Here is a 22868-nt window from a genome sequence, read left to right as displayed (position 1 = left end):
TTTGGATAGTCTACTACAGTATATATAGTTATGTCTAAGTACTATAAGTTGTTAAAAAAAAATTATGTTGCACATATTGAATAGTTACGCGATATCCATATTGTAAATGCAGCAATATGAAGATATTTGAATGGAAACAATGTTTTGAAAAGAAAAACCTAGTTTATAAATCGATACAAAAGAGCAGATGAATGTCACTGCACATATCCCAACCAGTCATATCATAACCCAAATTAACTACATGACACACAATTTATATTTTAAATATTTTATCTCTTTCCATCGGAATAACAATATTTCTGAAAAATTTTTCTTTGCAAGAAAAACACCGTATACAGAACACAACAAAGAGTTTGACTTATGATGCTGGAGGCCTTTTCATTTCACATAGAAAACCCCCCTTTTGGCTTTAAACATTTCCTTAAACACTTTTGGATTGAATATTCTCATCAAAAACCTTATTCTTTTTTGCATTGTTTTTTAGTTTCATACTCTCTCACATAGCCTAATTTCCCCAGTGTTCTTCTGATTGTAACTTCCGAAACTTTGACTTTAGCTAGGGCAAGACAAGCTTGCAGTTCTTTGGGCGTTATTTCGGGTTTCTTCGTGACTTCCTTGATGATTTTACGCTTGGCCTTTGTAGAGATTTTCGGTGGTCGTCCGCTCCTGGGAAGATTCATCACTGTTCCAAGTGTTTTCCATTTGCAGATTATGGATCTGATTGTGGATTTGTGAAGTCCCATAATCTTTGAAATGGATTTGTAACCCTTACCAGACTTGTGGTAAGAAATGATCTTTTCTTTGATATCTTCTGAAATTTCACCTGACCGTACCATTATGCATTTACAGACCCTTTGTGCTGGAAACTTTATGTCTATATAATGACAAAGGATCGAAATAAGATTCAATATAAGTAGTGCGTGCTGACTTCAGATGGAGCTGAATGCTGATCTAGGGTGTCCAACCACTTCAGCAAGGAATCTATGAAAAAGCAAATAAAATATTTAACTCTGGTGACAGCATAATCGCTCTACGCTGCGTTTCCCAAAAGCATCGTAAACCTAAGGTGAATACAGACCCACTGCCACCGATGGAGCTACGATCAGCTTTAGGCTTACAGTGCTTTTGGGAAATGCAGTACTGGTCTTGGTGAGGCAAGGCAAGTTTAATTACATTATATAGCACATTTCATACACAACCATGATTCAAAGTTTTCAAGTCGAACATACTCAAACTGTTTAAGCATTTGGCAAAACATTACAATACCACAAGTGAAATAAAATATTTTTTTACTGCATGTAAACTTCCATTATTTTCACATAAAACACATTTTTTCATTGTTGTTTTACTAAATAGTGTATATAATTAAACTGAATAGTTGAAATGAATCGAAACTCGACAAAATCGACTCCCTAGCTGTCAACTCAATGATTTACAATTTAACGTATGATAATTTCAAGATAATAATTAGTTTGACAAGAATATTTGTAAACAACATCAATAGGCTACATTAGCAATGCAAGCTAACAGCTGGTTAGCTTCAGTTACCCTGCTGAAAGACCGCTAAACACAAACTTTAAGACATATAAGTTAATGCCAAATAAATGAGTGGCATTTAAAGATATATTAAACAACACATATATTATTCACCTGCACCCACAGCTTCAAGCTTCTAACGTTACTCGCTAACTGCTGAAGAAAACCCAAAATATTTGCCTTCTCGGTAAATGGACAAATATCTCCCTTAGTTATATATGTCATGCCAAAACGAAGTGTCTAATAGATAAATGATTATATTTATTCTTACCTGTGATCTTCTCTAACGTCCAGCTTTAGTGGGCTGAAGTTTCTATGCAGGTGCTGACTGGAAATCCTTTGAGACAGGCTTGCCAGGGTTTCACAACAAAACCTGCCCCATTGCTGCTCAAAACTGGCCAGTACTAGTCCACTTACGTTTCGAGGGGATCCCCCGGTAAAAATCGCGTTCCTGGGGGTAAAATCATAAAATACACGTTTTTTTGGCGAGGTTTCCCTGGAAAACTGCGGACTTGGCAACACAGCCGAGCTCAGTGCTCAGAGCAAATGATGCGTTTTACGCCACATCGACCTCTAGTGTTCTCCCAAACACACACAAGACTTCTCCAACATTACCTTCATATTCATTTATTGTCTACATAGCGCAAAGTAAAATCCGAATGTAAAGCTAATTTAGTTACCTTACTCACTTTAGATCTCGTGAGTTACCAAATCTGGAATTTCTAAGGCAGATCTTTTTGGATAATTATATGATGCGTTGAGTTTTTTAGTTAGACGAGTACAATGGAAAATATGTCAGCAATTACCAACCTGTCAACATTTCTCAGAAACACTGGGCTTTATATGTTGTTGTTTTTGTTCTAAACATATTAGAAAAGCCAGCATTTTACAGTGTTCCAGTCAGTGGTGATTTAAAGACATTCTGACAGCCTGCATTGTAAAATCAATCTCAAGATAGATGAAAACATGAATCTGAGTATATGGAACTGGTAGAGATCTTTGTATTATAATGCAAAAAGGAAAAAAATACAAGTGAACACCAGAAAGACAGAAGAGAATTTTGGCTTCAAAGATAATTTATAAATCATGGCTCCAGACAAAACATTGAGTAAGGAGCCACTGTCTCCTATAAGGAAAAAAACAAACTTTTATTAGCCTATTTTATTTATAACATTTTTACATTTGAATCATACTGTCATATGTTTATGTCTCATAATTTCTTGATTTCATCAGCATTTTAATCCCTCTTGTAGAGATGACCTGGGAACCATGGGCATCGCTAGGCCATTTTTAGAGGGGCTATAATAATATGTATTTTGGTATATAAATGTAGCATACCAGCCATCTGATGATGCATTACAAAATAAATCCCTCCAAAAACTCATATGACCAGTTTTGTCTTTGATTTTGGATAGCCCTAAAAAGGACATTCTTATAATGTTTCCACTACAACTTGTTGACTTGGGGCCTGTACCATGATGGTAGCTGAACAAATTCAGAGTTACAGGATTAGTTTTGAGTTGACAAAACCAAACCCCTCCAATCCAGCTTTGTTGGTACCATGATGCTGTTCATCAACTTTCTTTGTCAATTCAGGCTTTGATCCTGAGTTTGTGAAGTGCGTGCACATGAATGTGTGACATCACTGGCGAACAGCCAATCACAAGCCTTGCAATACAAAGCAAGTTTGATTTACTTCTCGCGAGAGACCCAGCGAGATTCAAAACTAAAAGGTTAAAGGTTTTGCTAAAGGTTAAGAGATTGAAGAATATGACAAATTTAAATGTCATATGGAAAATGAAGGAGGACTAATAAAATAAATGATCTTGCTCCATCAGTGTATAAGTGGAACTTGTTAACTTAGTTTCTACATTTGAAAATATATAGTGATAAAGACTTGAACATGTAAATTCAGATTTGTAATTTTTAAAATAGTTCATTCTTTTGATACTACAGCTTATTTATATTACATGATCTGTATACATTAATATGTATTTAAAATAAATTTATAATAGCTATTAAACTAATATTGCTTGTGTGTAAGAGATAAATAATAATATGAATCACAATAATTATATAAATCATAAAATAACTCAGTTATTATCATTAAAGCCAGACTTCTATTTTTTTTTTTAAGCATAAGTGACCTTTAATTTGGAGCAAGATAAACTGGAGTGACTTTGTGTCAGACATGTGTCACTTCTCTCACATCTGATTGGTTCACCTTCAGTTTGAGATCTCTAACCCAGAACATAACCTGCCTGGAGCAGGTTAGCCGTGCAGCATAAGATACCATGGCAACGAACACCGATAAAAGCCGAGCTACTTTCATAGTACCTAAAACCCAGGGTTGGCGGAAACTAAGCTGAAACATAGCTGGCTAGCCACCTAATCCAGCTTCATGGTACAGGGCCTTGGACTATAGAAAATAAAAAACAAACTAATGCGTTAACACTTTTTGACAGATGCTCCATTTTAGGCCCAAACCCAGGCATAACCCAAGTAATTGATTTGACGTATGCGTTTTGTTTATTATTTGTTTATAATAGTAATATATTGATGAACATTTCTCTTACTTTGCTGTCAGGCCTCATACAATGAGACGAACAAAAATATTACTGCATAAATATTTTATTGCACAGAATAACTTAAGCAAGTGAACAAAACGATATATATTATATATACATAAAAATATAATTATTCATGCCTGACACAGAAAAAAAAATAAAAAAAAATAAAATACATAGAGCCAGAATTAAATACAAGTACGAAATAAAGTATATCACAATAGTAACAGTGCTGGCAACATGTTTTTTTTTTTTTTACTGTGGATTGTTGCAAAAGCCTGTTTCTGATACTTATTAAACAAAAACTTCCACTTCTGCCACTTCTGTCTTTACAAGAGTTTCCTCAAAAACTTCAGCTTTATGAAGCTTCTGCTCCAACAAGAGATGAGCATTTTTTTCATTATTTTTCTGCAGTGATTTTCGCCTTGGTACTCTCTCACGGTGCCTGATTATGTCCAGTCTCTTCCTGATAGTGGACTGATGAACTTTGACTTTAGATAGAGCGAGAATAGCCTGCAGCTCTTTAGATGTTATTTCAGGATTTTTTGCAACTTCTTGGATGATTTTACGTTGCGCCTGTGGAGAGATTTTAGGCGGTCGACCACTCCTGGGAAGATTCACCACCGTTCCCAGCATTTTCCACTTGCAGATTATGGATCTGATTGTGGATTTGTGAAGTCCCATAATCTTTGAAATAGATTTGTATCCTTTACCTGACTTATGGTAGAGAATTACCTTCTCTTTGAACTCTTCAGGAAGTTCATTTGATCGCGGCATTATGCATTTGCTGAATCTTCACAGGATGATCCAGGGTTACAGCAGAGCCCAAATACAAAATATCTGCAAGAAAGCAAATAATAAAGCAGGTTTTAAACCACCTGGTCCTCAGAACAATAAATACAAAACCTACTTTGGTTTTACAGCAGGGGAAATAAACAAGAGGAAGCAGTGTCACACTGTTAGGATCAGCCAAGACATCCAAGAGATACAGACGGCTGAAGAGGACACTTACTTTTACTTTAGATTATGGGTATTATACTGAAAACAGACGTCAAACTACTTATGCCTAGTCACCTTTAACCTTCTTAGTTCAAGGCTAGACTTTTGACCTAATAGCCCACATTCATTAAAGTGGGGTAATTGTGGCATATTCATAGCAAACTAAAATACAATTCTGTCTGTTCACTATTTTATCTACTAAAGTAAAATAATTCAAACAAAAATAAATAAAATAAAATAAACCTCAGGGGGGATGGTGTGGTCAATTTCTTTGGAGGGTGGGGGTCCTGTAGCAAATTTTACATAATGATTACAAATCTTTTTCTCATAAGGTTTTTCATTTAATTAAAAATTTGCAGTATTTAACAAACTATTATTTATAAGCTTCCTTCTGGAGCCTGAAACTGAACTTCAATACTGCTAATTAAACCATATTTTGCTGAATTGTGTTTTTATTTATTTTTTGCTGGCACTTTGGCTGATTTAGGCACAGACATAATAAAATCATTTAATATGTCTATGGGTTTAGGACTGTCATGGATAAATAAAGATGACTATAAAACCGCCAGTAGGTGGCAGCAAGTCCCATTATTGCTTGAATCAGACAAATCAAACGAATCATTCAAAACGGATGATTCAATTAGAAAATAAATCTGTGAATGGACCGTCGGCGTTGAATCACTGGCTCACTTTATTCGTTCAAAAACAGATTTATTCAAGGAATAAAACACCGTGTTGCTCTACACTGTAGTATACATTTATTAGCATATTTATGCTTGCGCACATGCACCGATGTTGATAAAAGTACATTAATATAAAAACAAACTCCCACAATGGGTATTTTTTATATTGTTTGAATTATAAGGGCAATCTAATGGGCTTCACCGTACAGTGAATGCTTTTGGACTTGCATTAACCATTTTGCGCGAAAAAACACGGAAGTTGCTTCATCCAGCTTGTTATAGTAGCGAGTTCTGATTGGCCAATCTCCGTTATACAGTTCGTGAATGATCACAAGTAGAGAATTTGAACATGTAATTTGCACTGTAGGTTTTCCATAATGCACAACATAATTAATCTATAGTGTATGGGGGTTTCACAGAGGGAAAGCTTTTTTTTTTGCATCCCCCTCAATTATTTAGCCCCGATTTTAGTCATTTCGTAAGCTTTTAATTTTCAGTAGGGGTCAAGACAAACATGTAAGGTAAAGGTGAGTCACATTTATATACGTTTGCATTAAACCACTATGAAAAAAATAACAATAAATGTTTTATAGCCAATTCCAAAGCTGGTTAGCTTCAGGTCCCGGGTAAAGTGTCGCTTAAGGCTAATTAATGCGAAGTAAAAGACTGACAAAAAAAAACTCCCCAGCATATTATTCCCAAACTCCTCTAGCATGGCGAAGCTTTTGATGTATTGTGTAAAATGGCCACTTGTTCGGTCAGATATCCCCTAATATATACATGCATTACCTTGAATCCCAGTGACACGAATTTAATCTTACCCGTTTGTAATGTTGTGCTGTTAAAAGAGCTGTTGAGGTGTTTGTTCCCTGCAGCTGGAGATGATTGAGATAGGAATCCATAGAGCGAGTGAAGCGTCATACGCCACAGCGCAGAGAAATACAGCGACCTCTAGTGTTCACTGAGAGATACAGCGACGCCCGCTGTTCACTAGCGCCATGCAGTCCTAGTGCATGCTTCTCAAACCAGGGTCGCTCTGGCTCACGGAAAACTGCCAGTTCCCAGCCAGTAATCCAGTTTAAGTTAAAACACAAATGTAGCTGAATTTCAAACAATTAGTTTTTTTTCTGTTGCCTTTTAAATTTCCTTTGCATAGAAACATGTAGATACATATTTTTCAGTCAAGCTGTATACAGTGGATTAATGTACTGTTCTACTCATACCTGACACAACAAAATGTAAAAAAAAAAATATGTCACCAGAAGTTAATACAGATACAATTATTTTTTTCCCTTTTTACTGTGGATTGTTGCAGACCTGTTTGTTTCACACTGGACAGGATGGGACCTCTATGAAATAAAAACGTCCACTTCTCCACTTCTTTTTTAAAAAGTTTTTTCTCATAAACCTGGGAATCTTCCTGTAGATTATTTTCAAACAAGGCACAAGCATTTATTTTCTTTTTCTGCAGTTTTTGTCGTTTGGACACTATCTCATGTTTCCTAATTTGTCCCAGTCTCCGTCTGATTGTAGAGTCATGAACCTTGATTTTAGATAAAGCAAGAGAAGCCTGCAGTTCTTTGGAAGTTATTTCAGGTTTCTTCGTGACTTCCTTGATGATTTTCCGCTGTGTCCATGGTGAAATCTTTCTGGGTCGACCGCTTCTGGGAAGATTTATCACTGTCCCAAGTGTTTTCCATTTGGAAATTATAGCTCGGACAGTGGATCGATGCAGTACCATAATTTTAAAAATAAAATAGAAAAAGCTTTGTAACCCTTAACAGACTTATGGTAAAAATTTATCTTTTCTTTTACATCTTCTGGAATTTCTTTTGATCGTGGCATTATGCACTTGCTGAATGAATCTTTGGTTGAATCTTCAGGTCGATTTTGAGAAGTGCTGTAGAAGTAAGTGTAGAAGTGCCCAGCCACTTCAGCAAGGTATCAGACTGCAAGTGTTAAAAAAAAAACCCATTCAGTGACATTAAAAATATTTAGTGTGAACTATTTAGACAGACAAACAGTTATACTAATTTATTCAATATACATATTTAAACAATTCTTAAATAAGTAATAATAAAACATTTAAACTACCAAAAGTTTGATCGAGATCATTAGGAGTTCATGTTTTTGAAACTTTTCTCATGTTCACCATGGCTGTTTATTTGATTGTGAAAAAAGTTTAAAAAGCTATTTCAGTTTGAAAAAATGTCATTTGTTTTCTATTTTAGTAAATTTTAGCTCAATATATTTATGTGATGGCAAAGCAGTCATAACTACAGTCTTCCGTGATACATCCCTTAGAAAAAATATATATTTATAAAATATTTCTTATTATCAGTATGGAAAAGTTGCTCCTTAATATTTTTGTATAGACTTTTTTTTTTTTTTTTTTACAGGCTTCTTTGATGAAGTTGTTTAAAATAATTTTATTTATTTGAAATACATTTTTGTAACATTATAAATGGCACTTCTAATCAGTTTGAACCTACTGAATACAACCTTTTGAACGGTTCTGTAAAACACTAACAAATCTTCTTTAAAAATTTGACCTCAATCAACGGAGTATCGAATATGAAATATGAACAGGTCTATACTTTTTTTTAGCAATTTAACCAAGAGGCTGGTTAACTTCGATCTTCACTGTGTAACTGACACCAAAAAAAAAAAGCTAAACAATAACTGACATCATCGTCAATGCAGTTTAAAGGAGACGCTCTTTCTTTCTGTAATTACATGTTCTAATTGACCTGTCCTTTCAAAAACTACACAAAAACATTCAGACTAATACTACCAGGCAGGTTTGTGTCCATTAGTTGACCACATCACCGCATATGTTAACAAGTAGCTATATACTTCTTCTTTGGGACTTTGGCGTATTCTGCACCATAGGCACATACCGCCACCTGCTGTTTTCATTCATACAGGAATGATAGTCTCTAGTACTCTTATTTAATTTTACTTTATTGTTATTTTACTAAGCACCCTTCTGAACGCTAAAATTACGAACGGGACACCCTGCGGTCTCTTGGACACGCGTAAGTTACTTACCTGTAAGGGCACTTTTAAGCTAAGACTCCTAGGTAGACATTTTTGAAGCTAAATTAGGAGCTCTCAGAGAGGATTCTTGGAATTTTGAAGAAAACGGATCCAGGCCTCACTTGCCTCAATTAAGGTCAGTGTTCACGATTCAACAATAAGAGATTAGGCAAAATGGCATCCATGAGTTCCAAGGCAAAAGCCATACTTGACCAAAAACAAAAACAAAAAAAACAACAACAACAACACAAAGGCTTGTCCCACATTTGTCCAAAAATATCTTTATTATCCCCAAGACTTTTGGGCAAATATTCTGTGGACTGATGAGACAAAAATGTTACTGTTTGGAAGGTGTGTGTCCCGTTACATCTGGCATAAAACCAACCATCTCGGTTACGTATGTAACCTTGGTTCCCTGAATAGGGAACGAGATGCTGCGGTGACGTCACCACGTATGGGAACACCTCCGGTGTGACGAATGTCTGAAGCCCTATACCATCCCGCCAATCCTATTGGCCAAATGGCGCATAGCACCACCCTACGCATGCGCACGCATGATATACCTGGGTGCAGCGCGCCATTTCGCTCAGATTTCATGACTGAAGATGAAGAAGTTATCAAGGTACGGAACGGCCAGAACCGCAGCATCTCGTTCCCTATTCAGGGAACCAAGGTTACATACGTAACCGAGATGTTCCCTATCATAGGTCACTTCGATGCTGCGGTGACGTCACCACGTATGGGAACGATATACCAAAACGCCTGACGTACCTGATAACTGAGATCCGAGGAAGCATCTGCTCAAGCGGAGAGAACCCGGGAGCCAGGAGCCATCCTCACATCCAGACTGTAGGACTTGATAAAAATGCTCGGTGAGGACCATCCTGCCGCAGCACAGATATCATCCATAGAAGATCCACTGAGAAAAGCTTGAGAAGAAGCCACAGCTCAAGTGGAATGAGCCTTAATTCCTAAGGGCGAAGCGAGTCCGCGCGCCTCATAGGCCAAAGAAATTGCCTCCACCAGCCAATGGGACATGCGCTGCTTTGTAACCGCATGGCCCTTACTTTTATGTCCAAGACAGACAAACAGCTGGTCAGATTCACGCCAAGGGGCTGTACGATCCACATAAGTCTTTAAAGCTCTCACAGGGCAAAGACTTAGATCTTCTGATCCAGCCTCAGCAGGTGAAAAAGCTTCCAGGAACACTTGCTGAAAGCGAAAGAGGTTAGATGCGACCTTAGGAACATAGTTAGGCCTGGGCCGCAGCAGCACCTTCACAGAGCCCGGTGCAAATTCCATGCATGAGGGTGAAACAGAAAGAGCCTGTAAATCCCCAACTCTCTTGAGGGAGGATAAAGCCATGAGAAGAAGTGTCTTCAGAGTCAAGAATTTATCCGATACGGTCTCCAAGGGCTCAAACGGATGCCCTGATAAACCTAGCAACACAATGGATAAACCCCATGAAGGAACTCGCACAGGGCGGAAAGGCCTCAGCCGTCGCGCACGCTGTACGAAACGAGAAACTAGTGGATGACGCCTCATAGAGGCACCGCCTATGTATTCGTGGTAAGCTGAAATGGCTGCCACGTAAACCTTAAAAGTGGCTGGTGTTACGCCATCCGAAAAACAATCCTGGAGGAACTCCAGCACTGAAGCCACTGGGCAGTAAACTGGATCCACATTACGATTGCCACACCAGGCTGTAATCAGTCTCCACTTGAAAGCATATAAGCGTCTCGTAGAAGCTGCTCTAGAATTCAATATAGTCTCAGTGGTTTCAACAGAAAGACCGGGACATACTAATGCACTCCGCTCAGTGGCCACGCCCACAGTTTCCACAGATCCGGTCTCGGGTGCCAAATCAGCCCCTGTGCTTGTGATAATAAATCCTGTCTGAGGGGAATCTCCAAGGAGAGCCCGCTAGCAGACTGATCAGATCCGCAAACCACGGCTGCGTGTGCCATCGCGGAGCCACCAGCAGCAGCTGTTCCACTCTGTCCCGCCGTATTCTGCATAATACCGCTGGGATCAAACGAATCGGAGGAAAAGCATACAGACTGGTCCTGGGCCAGCTGTGAGCTAATGCATCCACGCCCAGGGGCGATGGGGGGCATAGGGAGAACCATAGCGGGCAATGCGTAGTCATGTTTGACGCGAATAAATCCACTTTCGCTTGCCGAATATCCGCCATAAAAGATTCACCGTCTGGAGGTGTAATCTCCATTCTCCCTGTTCCAGAGCCTGTCTGGATAGCATATCTGCTCCGAAGTTCAAACGTCCGGGGACATGAACAACTCGGATCGACAGAAATTTTCTCTGAGACCAGAGAAGAACATGTCTCGCCAGCCTGCACAGGGGGCGAGAGCGTAATCCTTCCTAATGATTCAGGTATGAGACAAACGCTGTGTTGTCTGATCTGAGCAGCACAAGACGGCCGATCAGCAGATTCGCAAATTACTGGAGAGCCAGAAAACTGCCAGTAATTCCAACCGGTTTATATACCAACTGCGTTGTGCAGCTGTCCACACTCCATGGGCTGGTAGCCCTTGACAAACAGCTCCCCAACCGGTCAAAGACGCATCCGTCGTGACGGTCTCTGGGAAAGCTCAAATCCCCAGCCGAACCCCGGTAGGAGAAACTCGGTTGGCATCCATAGCTTTAATGACATCACACAACTCCGTGTCACCGAAATCGTCGGATGCGGAAGACAACGGGGTGAAATATTTCGTCTTTCCGCCCACTTTTCCACTGAAAAGGGCGCATGTGAAGTAACCCCAGACAAATTACGGGGAATGCCGCTGCCAATCGTCCAAGTGGTTAACAGACGGACGCCCTGGAGCCGCAACGGGGCCAGAGCCACATCCATGCATTGAGAAGTACGGGGTCTACGACTTCTATAGCCCCTTTGCTCAGCAGAGTTGACATCTCCTGTCACAACACTGCTATTACCATCAGTCTACCACCGTGGAAAGAATTCAGCGGAAAGAGGCGGGCCTCTAAAAAACGAATTGGTGTATCCGTGACAATTGTGCGTAACACCCATTGAGAAATGCCGGGCAAGCGTTCCACGTGACCCAAAACGATACTAGCAGTCTCAAATTTCCGCTTTCTGCAACGCTGTCATACACATAATGTCCGTGCACGGAAAAGCCTGCGGCATTCGTGCACAGGGGAAGTGTATGCATAAGAGCTATTGCGTCCCGTTGTGTATAATCCTGAACGTGTCCACGGCAGGAATTAGACCAACGAATTGAACATCAGGCTCTGCCGCTAACTAAAACGGCGGCTGTGCGAGCCGTCATAAACGGGTCGTCTGTGTAAGACCCTTGAATCGCCCCTCAAGATCTGAAAGCTGGATTGCGCAGTGTCTGAGGGATTATTATTTATTATTTACGCCTGGCGTCACAGCCCGATCCAATGCTGCTCGAAGCGCTGTTTGCTGCGAGACAGTCAATGTTAGAGCGTAGGGACTGCAGTGAGAGTGTTGGATGCGCATTAGCGGTCCAACAGCACTCTATAGTGGAGGGCACAGTCCCTGGCGAACATGAAGTAAAGCGCATGCGTAAACTTGCTGCGTTTCGTTGTGTATAATCCTGAAGCGTATCCACGGCAGGATTTAATTCACCAAGATAAAAATCGGGCCACGTCGCCATTGCGAGAACGTGGCGGCTGTATGAGCAGTCATAAACTGGCCATCTCTGCCAGCCTTTTGTGCCGTCCCTCAAACTCTGAAGGCTGGATTGTGCAGAGTGTCTGAGGGGGCGCTCAAATGATAGCTCAATCCAATGATGCTCGAGGTGGCTTTGCTGCGAGACAGTCAATGTTAGAGCATGGGGACTGCAGTGAGAGGGTTGGATGTGCATTAGCAGTCCAACAGCACTCTCTAGTGGAGGGCACAGACCCTGGCAAACATAGAAGGAAAGCGCAAGCGTCAAACTCGCTGCGTTTCGTTGTGTAAAATCCTGAAGCGTGTTCACGGCAGGATTTAATCCAACAAGATAACATTAGGCCACGCCGCTAGCGAGAACGCGGCAGCTGTGTGAGCCGTCATAACTGGCCATATTCGCCAGTCTCTCGTGGCGTCCCTCAGACTCTGAAGGCTGGATTGTGCAGAGTGTCTGAGGGGGCGCTCAAATGATAGCTCAATCCAATGATGCTCGAGGTGCCTTTGCTGCGAGACAGTCAATGTTAGAGCGTGGGGACTGCAGTGAAAGGGTTGGATGTGCATTAGCAGTCCAACAGCACTCTCTAGTGGAGGGCACAGACCCTGGCAAACATGAAGTAAAGCGCATGCGTCAAACTCGCTGCGTTTCGTTGTGTATAATCCTGAAGCGTGTTCACGGCAGGATTTAATCCAACAAGAAAACATTAGGCCACGCCGCTAGCGAGAACGCGGCAGCTGTGTGAGCCGTCATAAACTGGCCATATTTGCCAGCCTCTTGTGGCGTCCCTCAGACTCTGAAGGCTGAATAGTGCAGAGTGTCTGAGGGGGCGCTCAAATAACAGCTCAGTTCAGTGACGCTCGAAGTGCTTGTGCTGCGAGACAGTCAATGTTAGAGCGTGGGGACTGCAGTGAGAGGGTTGGATGTGCATTAGCAGTCCAACAGCACTCTTCAGTGGAGGGCACAGACCCCGGCAAACATAGAAGGAAATGCATGCGTCAAACTCGCTGTGTTTCGTTGTGTATAATCCTGAAGCGTGTCCACGGCAGGATTTAATCCAACAAGATAAACATAGGGTCACGCCGCTAGCGAGAACGCGGCAGCTGTGTGAGCCGTCATAAACTGGCCAAATTCGCCAGTCTTTTGTGCCGTCCCTCAAACTCTGAAGACTGAATTGTGCAGTGTCTGAGGGGCGCTCAAATAACAGCTCAGTTCAGTGACGCTCGAAGTGCTTGTGCTGCGAGACGGTCAATGTTAGAGTGTGGGGAAAGAACGAGAGGCTTCTCGTAAAGAACCGTAATAAGAGAATAAAATTTGCCGAAATAGACACGACTCGATACGTCTAGACGAGACTAGGTCGCGGCGGAGTTTGGCGCGATCCGTTCGGCTAGAGAGGTAGTCAAACGGCATCGCTATATAATAGCAGTCCGCCATGTCACTTAATCATGGCAAAAACCCGCGCCGTTAGTGATATGCGCTGATAAGGCTGCTTCCAGGACCTCGAAACCTCTTGGTGGAGGTCCGTGAGAAGGGTAATTTATCCACCGCGCGGATAGCCACATAATAGCACACTGAGGAAGGGGAAGCGCGTTTCTCCTGTCCGCTCGGAGGGAGAGAACCGCTTATGCCGGTCAGAGCCTACTCTGAGTAGAAGCTGCGGTTAGACAACATAGTATAAAGCAAAACTGCTCTGATTAACGTGCTCGAGTAGGGGAGAGCGAGCAAGTGGAAAACTCCAGTGCATCACTGTACTCATAGTCAAGCCGCACATATCGCCCCTAACCAACACCTCGTGCGGGGCCTCGGCGACCGCAGAAGCGAACGGTGGGGGTTAGACGCGAGGCGACTGAAGAAATAGACTCCAGAGCGCGGATACTTTTCTTATTTTACCATAGCCGTAGGCTATCACAGAGAGAACATGAGAGAGGCTGCAAACGAATCTCTCATGAGTGCCTCCCTGTGATAAACCCATATACGGCTCTTACCTTTCGTTGACTCATCGCGTCCGCGAAAGAGGAGTTAACACTGCTCGAAGAAAATCGCTGGAGAACGCGAGATGATAGGGCACAGATGATTCGCTATTCCTGAAGGAATGAAATCTGAGCGAAATGGCGCGCTGCACCCAGGTATATCATGCGTGCGCATGCGTAGGGTGGTGCTATGCGCCATTTGGCCAATAGGATTGGCGGGATGGTATAGGGCTTCAGACATTCGTCACACCGGAGGTGTTCCCATACGTGGTGACGTCACCGCAGCATCGAAGTGACCTATGATAGGGAAACAGCATTCAAAAGATCATCAGACCAACAGTTAAATATGTTGGTGGCAGTGTGATGGTCTGAGGCTGCTTTGGATTCAGGACCTGGAGGACTTGCTATAATTGATGGAACCATGAATTCTACATTTTCATTTTTCAATAAAAAAACAAAACAAAACAAAACAATTCAGAGATTATTTTATGGTGGAACTGGCTTGTCCAAAATTTTGAGCGCTGCATGACAGAATAGATCATGACGTCAAGGGTCTTGATCTTATTACCATCTAAAATACTATTTTTTAAAAACATTTCTATCAGCCAATGATAGTTTCAAAAGAATACGTCACAAACATAGATCAGTGGCCTAGAGCGCATCTGATTGACAGATAAACCATGAGCTCTGTCATTCATTAATGTTCTGGTTATTTTGTTTCAGTGTACAGTTTGTTAATATTGTGGAAAGTATACAAAGTAAACTTCATCATTCAGCTGAACTGTGCGCACATTTTTTTTAGACACTTCATGTCAGGGAAACACATGGATTCAATTTGCAGGTACAACTCAAATTTATTTAAAGTCTCAAGCACCCCTCAGCTGAGGCCGAGATTAGGGGAAGGATAAGGGGTACAGTCATGTGAGCCTCCAGCCCCTCCACCAGGTAAGATAATTGAGGACCAGGGCACACAGTCCCAGCGTCAGAGCCGACGCAACGTCAGACGGAGTACAGCACAGAGGGGCCAAGCATCGGTACTGAGACAACGTCGGAGCTGAGAGTCTCTTGTAGGGCACTGAGTATTCTGGCGATATCCGGGCAGGAACAGAAGACTGTGGAAACAGGAGGCTGAGAGCAAGCAGCAGAGAAGGTGAACAGAAATCACTAGACTGAACTTGGAGCCTAAGAAGACACAGCAAGACACGACAAGACTAACTATAGGTCACAAAGTGTAGCTCATTACACCACAACGGTCGGACACCAGACTACACATGAGGGGAGCTTAAAAAGATTAATGCGATAAATCAACCCATTCTCACTCCAAAGGCGTCAAAAACCGAAGCATGGTCAAGCGCCCCTAGCGTCACTTTTATGACGCCAAATGTGCCTCTCGGCGTCGACTATCGAAGCACTACGACCTTCATTGCTTTCAGTGGGAAACTTTTGGCGTCAGAATTCGAGAGACTTAGGTCTCTGCAGAGCAAAAGTGGGCGTTTATCACCATATGGGTGTTTTGAAACTCCTGGGTGTTTCTGAATCATGCAATCTAAATTATCCCCCTTACCCAACCCCACCCCTAAACCTAACGTCACTATTACATCAACTAATCAGGTATCATGGTGTAAAAACACCTTGATCTCGTAACTCCCATTACTTTACTGCAGAGACCTATACTTGGAATTCGACACGAGGACATGAGATGTTTATCGCTATGAAATCACGTTCATGAAGTCTCATTCAGCACACATCGCGCGATACTTGCTATCAGTTCCACAGTTTGGGTGAGTAGTCGTATATACGCTCTTTTAATGCCTTTTATCAAATGTATTCTGTCTTCTTTATTAATCAGATTAGTGCCATATGTTTAATCGCTGTATTATATCGGTCATCCGCGGCTGTCTTTGAGTTTCATTGCGTTTAAATAAATGAACACAGCTGCTAATTAGTGTGATTAAACTCTATCTGTCACGTGACGTGCCATAGACCTTCGATCCGTTTTATATTATTATTAATTTCAGGATCAATGATGTAAGTTGTATTTGTAGTAAAATCATGGTAATCACGACACAATAGTAATAAATGAAATGTGAAGTTAAAACACAGTAAATGGGACATTAGTAACTGTAACTGTAGTTTTACTATGATATATTAATAATCAATACAACAATACAATAATCACCAAACCAGCTATGTTTGTATCACTGTAATGTTAGTGTTTTTATGTGCTTTTATATGACAGATATCACAGTAATCATGTGTTCTGTACCATGCTTTTAATACCTTTTAATGTGAATCCAAAAAAAAAAAAAATCAAATTAAAAATAAATAATAAAACATGTATTTTTCCATCTTGCAGTTCATTCATATCAGTTTATATATATATATATATTTATATATATATATATATATATATATATATATATATATATATATATATATATATATATTCATATATATATATATATATATATATATATATATTTATTTCTATATAAATATTTTGCTCACAGATCATTATTAACATTCTGTATATAATTCAATTTTATTTTCTCTCCCCTTTTTTATTATTTTTATTTTTAGCTGAAAAGACGTAAAGGCAGTCAGCCCAGTGGTGTTTCTGGAGAGGGATTCCTTCAGAAATGGAGAAGACAGAAAGCTGCGGAGGCAGATATTTGCAGCAGTAAGTCTGTGATAGTTTGTCTCTTTTATCAAAAATTCCTGCTGTTATAATTTGTACAGCATTTGTTGTTTCTTAAACTGTTGCACTGTCCAAATACCCACACTTGCCATCTTTTCACTTGACCACTTGATTACTTATTTGAGGTCTTTCCTGTATTTGGCCTAGTGTTCGAGTGAGCATGATGACCACGAGTGTGTGTCGAACTTTTCATGACCTGATGACTGTGTTTCCCAATCCTGATCCTGGAGAACCCCAGCACTGCACGGTTTTGGCGTCTCTCTTATCTGCCTTGGAGTCTTCACTGATGAGCTGATGAGTTGAATCAGGTGTGTTTGATCAGGGAGACATCTCAAATGTGCAGTGTTGGGGTTCTCCAGGACCAGGATTGGGAGCCACTGCCTTATGGGACACTTATGTGTTTAAAGAGATTTTTAATATCTAATTATCAATATTTCACATACTGTACATTGGACAGCTTTCCATGACCTCTTGTGAAATCTCGGCAAAAAGTCTGACGATTTATTCCAAAACATGATGCATGATGGGATACACTAAGCTTTGTATAGCGCTCCGGAGCAGTATTGGAGAGGTTTAGTGTGTGTTAAGGACGCTGTGCTTTGGCATTATTAAGACCGGGGACAGTCTTGTGCACACACTGTCACGTACACACACTCTCAAGTGGCCAAGACTGCAAGTGTGGGTATCTGGACAGGGTCAAAGTCTTAAAAAAGATCCCTAAACACATCACAGTCTTAATAATCAAGTTTAACACTTGTATGATATTGTACAAGCCCCAGGACGGTCTCATCTGACACTATCAAAAGAATTCATATGACTATAGCTTGTTATTAATTACTTGCTTTCAATAATGGATTCATTTAACATTTAATTTTACAGCATCTTTACAGAGGTGTAATGTACAAGCTGCACGTAATTAATAATATGTCCTTCCTTCTGTCTTACAGGATTTTTTCCAGATAATGCTGTTCTTCTTTTTCAGGTCTAAAATATCGAGCTCAACAGCTATTTTAAGAGCCAACCCTCACAAACCTTCCTAAAACCTAAAAGAGCTATTACTGAGTCTCAGCGAATCTTGCCATGATCAGCTCTTCCCAGGTACATTTGTTTACTCCAAAAATGCTCTGGTCTGAATCTTACTTTAAATTAACTTAATTATGTTTAATGAGCAATATTAATTGCACAGAGAGTAAGTAGAGATTATCTTGTTTCACAGAAGAGAAGGAAGACCAAGGAAATGATTTGCTCAGGATGAGGAATGAAGACGGCCATCTTGAGCTCAAACAAACAGAAGTCCTCTGGTATGTGTGTGTTGAAGCAATGTTATACAACATTTTATGATGATCTCTCACAGAACTGGTCATGTCAGCCTTGATTTCGTTTTATACTATTACAATTACAGCATGTTAGCAAAGTGTGACTGGACATTTTTAATATTATGTTTTTAAAAACACACCACCTGTTTTAAAAGCAGACAAGTATCATGAAATTGGTTTAGTTGATATAAACACCAATTGACATTATTTCATTGTTTTGTAAATGTTATGTTATAAATTGTGAATTGATAGTTGATTGGTTTGAAGCCAGGCCTTACACTGCACAGACTAAAACACATTTGTGAGAGAAGTCAGGAACTTTGGAGAAAGATTCTAGAGGAAAAAAACACATTTACTGCAACATTAGATCAGTTCTAGAGTCTCTGAGAACTACACATGCTAATGCAGTCTCATGAGCAAGACCTTTGCTTCTGTAACTTTTTCTTAATTCTTGGAGAATGACATATTTATTGCAGTATTTTTATTTGTACAGATGATCTCATCAGCCAAATGAGGGGTTTTGACCAAGTGATGCTCTTGAAAGGAGAGAAAGAAGAGGATGTGGTAAATTGTCTTCAGAGAAAAAGCTTCTCAAAAGGTCTCAAAACAGCTTGAAGAATGGTAAGTGTACAGTACTACAAGGGTCATAGTTACTCACCCTGCTAAAACCACACGGAACATAAGCTGCGCTCTCTGTCCATTAAACAACTTGATCTGGATTGTGTGTTTCACTTTGACCAGGTCTGGGATCTTAGGACTGAGAGATCCTCTGGCTGAGAACAAGCTACACCACATCAGTGCTGGACATCAACCACAAACTGTTTCCAGACACGAGAGAAGAAGATCACGATGGGGAGATGAAACCAGTTTAGATGTGATGATGGGAATCATTATTTTCTGGAACAGTATCATATGTCTTATATGTATCACATGATCTGTATCACAGTTGACTGGATGGGACTGTGTGACTTTTAAGGACATTTCATCACTCATCTGTGTGAACTGATTTATATATGAGGTTAATGTATCTTTGATGATAATTATTTTCATTGAATCTTATTTGTCTTGATGCTACTTTATCAACTTTATAGTCTATGCTTCAATAAAATGAAAATGGTGAATATTGTGTTCTGAAGATTCTTGGTAAATACATCATTTTACTAGGTAGGCTCATATGTGTTTATTTTAGACTTGGAAAAACGACATTAATTATTGGGATTATTTTTTTATTTAAGACATAAACATTTTTGATCGGATTAATAACATCTGGGACATCAGTACACCAGAAAGTATTTTTTTATATTTTAGTAACAAATATGCACATTTTTTGTGAAATACAGGGAGTTACAAGATTAATTATTCTGCATTACAAGATGGTGCCATGGGCTTTATTGTTACAAACACTTGACGGATAACTGAGAATGTAGCAGGAATGATCAACGTGGATCTTGTACTGCATTAAAACCAAGAGCACGCACATTACTGATGTCCAGCACATGAGGAGCAAGATACGGGGGTGAGGAGGACATTTTTACACTGATTTCGGCTAATTAGTTATATATAATGCTAATATATATATATATATATATATATATATATATATATATATATATATATATATATATATAAATTAATATTCTTAGCACTGCATGAATTTGTCCTTGTGTAATAGTGAAGAATCACAATGTGTATACATTGTCCTTGATTACTGCTTTACAGTGGGGAATAGATAATGGCAAGTTGTTGCAGGTTCATCCATTATATTTCTTGCCATTTACTTCAAAAATCAAAGAAATAATCTATTATTTTCATTATTAAATCATTTCTTTATAATTTTTCCATGTTTCATCAGATGGCCTCACAATGTCCTGTCAAAAGGTATAATAGCCATGATGAATAGAATAGAAAACAGAGGACTGTGAAAACTGTCAGATATAAATGTCACTCAGCTCAGTTTGTTGTTCATGATGAGGAGAATACATATATGTAGGTTTTACTGCCCTGCTACCCCCAGGGGCCCAGTAGCACCCCCCGGAAGAGCCCAAAACTGTACATTTCAAATGGCTGTAAATCAGAGTCCAATTAACATATCAAAGAGAAAATGGGCAGGATTATTACTTATGCTATGCTGATAAAATAATGTTGAGCTCAGTTTTCAGAAATAAGTGGAAAGCTGGCATAAAAGCATTTTAAATATTGCTCACTGTAAAATACCACATTTCAGCCTGCCTCTCAAATATATCACAGATGTTTGCACAATAAACATATTTAGATATCCAGTTTACCTTAAAATAAATAATTTATTTAGTTTCGTTAATAAAAAGTTTTAAACTACATTACCCACAAGCCTCCGTCGTTCTATCTATAGAAAGGCAACACTAGGGGGCTGTTTTTTGTAGTTCATTGAAGTTTTGCTGAGGGTTAGGATTAGGATCTCGCTAAAGATGTCATTTTTCTCAAGATAGCAACACTTCATTGTTGACTTAATATATTACTAATGTGATGATAGGAGCAAAACATACTTTTTAACATGATGCGCTGTTTAATATGGGTTAAAATATAGTCCAACCACAGACTGTCCTGAAAAGTCATAGCCAATGACATCTAAGCTGAGCAGCAGCGTCACATTTCCTTATCCATGTATGACAGATGTCTTTCGTTTTTCGGCTGAAGGGATAGATTCGGTTAACAATAGATTAAGCTTGCTACTTATTAGATTCTGTTTTATTAACGTCTTCACCTTCCTCCGTTGTTCAGCTTGACAAAAATTGGGCAATATTGATGTGCACATGCCCAGCAGTCGCAGTTGTATCCAACAGATAGATTCCTCTCATTAAATATAAGACACATTTTTAAGATTTGTATTTTTTTTTTTTGACCAAAGACAAATATATTTACTAATCAAATGACGTGCTTCTAAAATTTACATTGTATATTACATTGTGTTTTAAAGTTAAAATTGTTCACATTTGTGTTTCTGTGATTTACCATTCTCTACCATTTGAACCCTAGGAATAAAAACAGAAATTATAAATTAATGAATGAATGAATGAACAAATAAATACATAAAGCATAATAAACATGCATATTTTTGTAAGGATCTTCCATTATTTATTGATATGTCAAACTCATTTAAAGACAACATGCCCAAATTACTACACTGCATCCTCTGTCACCAAGCTCGTTTTTGCCACCATAAAGAATAAAAAGGCAGTTATGTTGTAAACATTAACTATTTTCAGTATGCAAATGAAAATGCTTTTATTAAAAAACAAAACAGTAAATACAGTATGTCTTTCAGAGAACACTGGAAAAAGATCAATTTTATTAAAAAAATTTAATTGACCAAAATGTTATACAACACAATGTAAATGTTTCAAACTCACAAAAAAAACACCATGAAGACATGCATGTCAAGTGTGCAATATCATCTATAAAACTCAATCAGCACAGCATCAAATAAACACTGATTGTCTGAACAATGGAAGACAGAGAAAGTGTTCAGGAAAACAAACACCTGCTAGCTTTGACAATAACATCATGAATTCACTTCATGACTGGAGCTAGGGGATGACTGTGTATGAATATCTCCTTTACTAAAACTCTTAATTAAAGTCTAAAAAGTTCACTGTATGAAGCTTGAAAAAGAGAACAAAATGCTTTATCAATACGAAAAATACTATTTTTAACTATTGTTTTCATCACTGGTTCTGTAATGTATTTATTATGAGCTTATAAATAAAACAAAGTTACATCTTCTGCAAAAATCAAACCACTGCAAAGTCTAATCACTGATCCAGGGACCATATCTGTGTGTGTGGGGGATAAAGAGTTAACGAGGTGAGTCCTTGTGCATGATGGAGAACTGCAGTGTTATCCTCAAACAATCCTGTAAAACAGAAATATTACATTACATTCAACTTATACATTACACTGTGTTTTGTTTAGACCATAAAAGCAGCCTCTGTAAAGATGCTGTAAAATTAAATGTTAAATGAATCCATTATTGAAAGCAAGTAATTAATAACAAGCTATAGTCATATGAATTCTTTTGATAGTGTCAGATGAGACCGTCCTGGGGCTTGTACAATATCATACAAGTGTTAAACTGGATTATTAAGACTGTGATGTGTTTAGTACAGTACGTGAAATATTGATAATTAGATATTAAAAATCTCTTTAAACACATAAGTGTCCCATAAGGCAGTGGCTCCCAATCCTGGTCCTGGAGAACCCCAACACTGCACATTTGAGATGTCTCCCTGATCAAACACACCTGATTCAACTCATCAGCTCATCAGTGAAGACTCCAAGGCAGATAAGAGAGACGCCAAAACCGTGCAGTGCTGGGGTTCTCCAGGATCAGGATTGGGAAACACAGTCATCAGGTCATGA

This window comes from Carassius auratus, chromosome 24, assembly GCF_003368295.1.
Source record: "Carassius auratus strain Wakin chromosome 24, ASM336829v1, whole genome shotgun sequence".
Taxonomy (NCBI): Eukaryota; Metazoa; Chordata; class Actinopteri; order Cypriniformes; family Cyprinidae; genus Carassius; species Carassius auratus.
The sequence above is the reverse complement of the archived record's forward strand: the minus strand, read 5'-3'. Positions refer to the sequence as shown.